The sequence below is a fragment of the Pseudochaenichthys georgianus genome, chromosome 22, assembly GCF_902827115.2.
Source record: "Pseudochaenichthys georgianus chromosome 22, fPseGeo1.2, whole genome shotgun sequence".
Lineage (NCBI taxonomy): Eukaryota > Metazoa > Chordata > Actinopteri > Perciformes > Channichthyidae > Pseudochaenichthys > Pseudochaenichthys georgianus.
In genome coordinates, this window is record NC_047524.1 from 31,276,553 (window position 1) to 31,282,552 (window position 6,000).

Here is a 6,000-nt window from a genome sequence, read left to right on the forward strand (position 1 = left end):
ACCTATGCATACATCTGACATGTGTTTCAGAAAAGTTACAATTTAGAACAAACATTTTCTTATCTTATGAAAACTTGTCAGTAGTAGTTTCAAAAAGAAACCTTTATCACAGGCTTGTTTCTAAAAAAGAACATAGGGTATTCAAGTGAAGTCCATTCTAAGATAAACACAAGTGTACAGATACAGTATTTGACACACACTTGTGTTTTACATTTGGTATTGCTATTTGTCAAACACCATTTGGGGCCTTTGACCATTGTTGCTGTTGACTGGGAAACAGACATATTACAGCCGATGTCAGGAACAGGATTCAAACGGTTGCCTATGTAATTGCCTAACTCCAGATGGTTTGGCAGCAAATAATCAGCAAGAGAGATCTGAGTTCTGTTTGGTCTTTTTAGTGTCTAAATGTGTGTTGCGTTAGCTCCACAGACCCTCTCAGTCATTTGTTCCCAGACACACATTTATATGTGCCTGTTTCTCAAGATGTAGTTATTCATTAAGGGACTGGATCATTACATAGTTTAGTTTTTTATTTTGGTGGCTCGGCAAGCTTCTGAGCCTCATGCCATTATGGAATGTGTGTGTGTGTGTGTGTGTGTGTGTGTGTGTGTGTGTGTGTGTGTGTGTGTGTGTGTGTGTGTGTGTGTGTGTGTGTGTGTGTGTGTGTGTGTGTGTGTGTGTGTGTGTGTGTGTGTGTGTGTGTGTGTGTGTGTCAGTGCTAGAGTTACAACTGTTGTGGCAGTATTGGCTGAATGCATTGATGAGTCAGGAAAGTACTCGCAGCAGCCAGCTTTGTTGGATACCTTCATATCGATCATTTTGAGGATGGGGCTTTTGGGGGAGGCCTGAAGGGAAGGGGTTTCGGTGCTGATAACTTGGCGACAAGTAGTTCCAGCAAACATCCACTGATAAACTGCGATGTTAACAACCTCATGATAACCTCATATGTTTTAACTTAGGATGAACACAATGAAAGATGTTTGGAGTTTTATTTGAGTTATTCATTTACATTTTTTGTCAAAGAGATGCTGATTTGAAACCGTTGTTACAAACAGTTACGGCACTTCCTGTTTCTGCCGGAGAGAGGGGAGGCCATCCCAAAGCTTGCTGCTGTGTTCACTCCCTCCACCTGACAGGAGGGAGCCTCATGTGTCACTCCACGGAGTTCACTCCGTCACGGAGGGGGAGTGTGTAGGGGTAGGTTGTAGGGCGTGGTTTGGGATTGGGCCATAGGCACATGCCACCACTCACAATATACTGGTGCAGGATTCCTAAAAGTGTCCTAAAAGCCAGAAATGAGTCAGCATTTTACCACTTCCGGTTCCTTATCTCAAAGTCATTTATGTTTTTAGTTACAGTAGGTGCCTGAAAAACGTAGAGATTTCTATGTCTTGTACTACAACATAAAATACGTCAGTAAATACTCCACCTGTGAATGTCCAAAAACGTCGGTTGTTAGCAAGTGGCTTAATGAGACGACTAAACGCCGTCACACTGAGCATTAGCTGACTAGCTAAGCATCGGTGATGCGCAGCCATGTGACTTTGATGTCGTTTTTACTTCTGGCTGCTTCAAAAATCATAAATTGGTATTAATATGTGGAAACGATCCTGCTTAACAAAACGTGTCAGAACATAAACGTTTGTTTGCCACAGATCTTATGTTGCCATATCACATGGAAACATCCCATTGACTATTTGTGGTGGGAGCCACTCTGAGAGGAATACAAAGCAAGATACGGCTGCAAAAGGTTTGGTGTCTTTACTACAGCGATAGAGCAACACAGATCACATCAGCACAAAGGGATTCTGATGTGCAGAACCCCAGGAGAGCCAACCCATTAATACGCTGTTTGGATGTGTTGGATGGGGTTTAGACCTATCGCTTGTTGTTAACTTTGAAATTCAAATGTAACAAATGCTGCTGCTTCATCTGTACCCCTAAACTTAACTTTCCCTTCACTGTGAACCAGATGTTGGAACTGTGGCTTGCTTAGCTCATGAGAAACCTGATTATAATAAGTGCACTAGCATGTCACTCCCATTATATCATTCTTGTGCATTCTGTAATGTCCCGTGGGCTGACTTTACCCCATCCAAGTCTGGACCAGCAGCTCCCGGTCCAGATGGCAGGCTGCCCAGCTGAGGGGGAAGTGGCTGCCTACATCAGATCCTGATGTGGGAAAGCTGACAGATGGGGCTGCAGGAGTCCTGGCCTCCCATTGAGGGGTCCTCAGAGACCCCTGACAGCCATGGAGACGTTTATTACGTTGACCTTCATGGATGCCATTTTGTCCCCAATCATGGTTCAGGAGAAGTATAGAACCAATGATAATATGACACTTTAAAATGTCATGTTTGTGTTGGTTTGTGACAGTTATGGTAGTATTTGACTCTATTGTGTTATAGTATACAGCTTTAAAAGTAAAGCAAAACAAGCTAGGTTTTAAAACGACTGAAAAGGATAAGGGCCAATTGGGGGGGAAATGTGGGGATGTAACCAAAAGTAACAATAATTGAAAAAACAAAGACAAAAACCTTTTTAAACCTTTGGACATTTAAAAAACAACTTTTGGTGACATCCAATTCTTCTTCTTCTCATGTTGCCATACTCCTCTTCCGTACTACTCCCATAAAAACAGTTTTTTCCCCTGTCTGTTGTTATCATCCATTCAGTGTACATATTGCAACAATGGAAATAATCTGTGTGTCAAAATGAAACTTTCGATGTCGTGTCCCAACGTGTTTAATGATTGGAAATGATTGGCATTGTTTGCACAATAGGAACTGTATTGGAACGGTCTCCTATACGGTATGGGAGTCAGTTATGAAGGCATTCCATTGAAAGGTTTAGAGAAGCAGCGACTCTTATCTCTTTACCTCAGAAGCTTGTGTCTACTGGTATATATTCATTACATGTAATGGTTGGAAGTCGCACTACTAAAGCATCTGTGACTTGCTCTATCCAAATCAGTCGTGTTGACCTTAAAACACATTTTGAGTTGTAAATACTTCTGTGCAATCTGTTTAGCTTCTGTATTCTAAATATTAAGTACAATATGTCACATAACAGGATGACTGTTACTGACCCACAATTATGAGGAGGAGAAAATGCCTTCAAAGTTCGTAGTACATTTAAACACCGTACCCCTGGACCCCCGACCATAATAACCTACGCAAAACATAAAGGACGAGATTTTTTTTTACCCTGAAGAAAGTTGGTTGTGTGTGTGTGTGTGTGTGTGTGTGTGTGTGTGTGTGTGTGTGTGTGTGTGTGTGTGTGTGTGTGTGTGTGTGTGTGTGTGTGTGTGTGTGTGTGGCCAAGCATTACTATACTTGTGGGGACCTAAATCTGTTTTCACAGTCACGTGTGGGGACTCGCCTCCCTTATGGGGACAAATTGGAGGTCCCCATAAGGGGAATCATTACTTTTAGGGTGAAGACTTGGTTAGGTTTAGGATTAGGGTAAGGTTAAGGGTAAGGGTAAGGGTTAGGCATGTGTTGGTTATGGTTAAGGTTAGGATAAGTCTCCAGGAAATGCATGTAAGTCAATGTAATGTCCCCTGAAGTGATGTATACATGGTGTGTGTGTGTGTGTGCGTGCGTGCGTGCGTGCGTGCGTGCGTGCGTGCGTGCGTGCGTGCGTGCGTGTGTGTGTGTGTGTGTGTGTGTGTGTGGCTTCAAGCTGATTAACATGTAGAGGTTGTGATGACAGTTTAATATCCTGAAAGAGAAGTCTCTGATTTTAATTTTAAAACTCACCGTCCTGGATTCTGCCGTGTTATTTGGAGCCTGTCATTCATTACTTCAGGGGGATTGAGAGGAGGGTGGGAGAAAGAAACCTACATTTTAATGAATGTCCCAACCTTTGTTATAATCTCTCAACACCTAACATTACCTGTGTCACTATCTTTAAGTTGCTGCTCATCATTTTTAGCCATGGATGTGCACTTAACTCCTTATTTGTCTTTATGTGTATTCTAGTATAACTAATGTGTGCTTTTCTTCTCTACATGTAGTAAGTTAGCAGCTTCTGTATTGTTGCATGCCTTCCTGCTAAGCCACTTGTTGCTGTAACACTAACTCTCTAAATAAAGGCTTTCTGGTTCTGAAGCTGTGAAGGAGCAGAGTGCAAGTTGATCCTGATTCCTGAGCACTGAAGTTGTCATCCTGCCTTTACAACCTATAAGAATATATGTATTATCTTAATATGGCAAAACTAGGTTTATGTTCTGAAAGCCCAGTGCCAACACGAGTGGAGCAGGGATGTACCAGATGCAGGAGGCGGAGCTAGTAATGGCAAAGCAAAACAAGGACAACTTCACTACACATTGTACGGAAAGCAGGACTTAAGTACAAAGTGAACCAATGAGGGAACAGGAGGTCAGATGACTGTTGGGATGACGGGGAACAGGTGCAACTGGGCCAGGACAGACAGTCAAACCAGGCGGGAAAACACACAAAGACAGGCAGTTAAAAGAGACATCATACAGGGAGAGAAGACTTTTCAAAATAAAAGAGGAAACAGATTAACCAAAAATAATTTGGATTATGACACCCAAGCTTTATCTATTTAACATCAACTAAAGAAACAAAGAGACAGGATGGCGATATTAGAAGATGATTTGATTAGCGTTTGGGTGGGTTGTAGGAGCTAATCCATAGTACAAGAAGTTCTGAGCATCTACTTAAAGCGGTGTGGAGGTCCAGGTCCTCCACACTGGTCCAGGAACAAGCTTCTTTTACGTGGGAATTATAATATACTAATTGATGTAAAACTGCCTCTGAGTCTTTTAGCACAAAATAACATGTATTTGGCCCTACGCATACCAGTTGGTAACCTTCACACCTTTGTTTTTACACACACAGTATAGATATTAAACCTATTTGCTATAAGGATTATGTGTCAGTGATCACAAATTCATCTTATATGATATTGGTTGTGTTTGGGTGTCACGCTTCACTCTTGGCATTAAAAGTGTTGACAGTACTACGGCTCGAAAGAGGTCACCAACACGTTGGGGTTCATTTATGGAATATAAAGAGTTGGATATGAGTAGCACTACAGTTAGGCAATAGGTGCGTTTTCACAAAAAAGCATTAAAGGTCCCATGTCATGCTTTTCTGGTTATTACCCCTTGTGTGCTATGAAGGTCTTTATCCATGTAAACGGTCTGCAGAGTCACAAACCCTCAAAGTACACCCTGTAGGGAGTAAAACTCTAACACAGAAAAGACCTCCCCAAAACGCCTCGTTGGAGGTTTCTAATTTTCCAATATTTTCCAATCAGAGCACACTGGGCTCACAGGGAGGGGGGGGCAGGAGCTCCAACAAGCCGTTTAGGACAGAGTGAAATTCAGTGAATACACACACTAAACAGAGATGTTGTGAGAAACCAATGTGATTTTGGAGAATTGCACAATTTAAATCTATTCTAGTAGACCTCAACAATGGAATTATGATCAGTAGAAATGGCCATGACATGGGACCTTTAAAGTGGTAGGAATTCATTATCAAAACTACTTACCCATCAAATGTACCTTTTATTTATCTACCGCTTATTCTATATATTCTGTATAGTCTGTACATGTCTGTTCATTTCACTGTTTTGTAATTGTGTTGTCTCAGTACCTGTACTTAGTAATGACAACACAACTTAACCTAATAGCCGCTTTCACACCAAGTACTTTGCCGTACTTAGTGCCCAGTACTTAGTGCCCGCACTTAGTACCCCCATGGAACTAAGTACAGATCGCGTTCACACCGGAATAAGTTCCCTGAGGGAGGATTAGGCAAATGAAGCCGCTGACGTCACTTCTTCTTCTTCTGCTTTGGGTTTACTGGCAGGCCGCAAACCACTTCACGGCGTATACTGCCGCCCAAAGTCCCCGGCCGGAAGTCCCCGGAGTTGGGGACTGGCTTCAGTAGAAGCTGCTGGGACTCCATGGGGGTAAAAGTTCTCGAAACTAAGTACTCTTTTTTGGTGTGAATGCAAAAC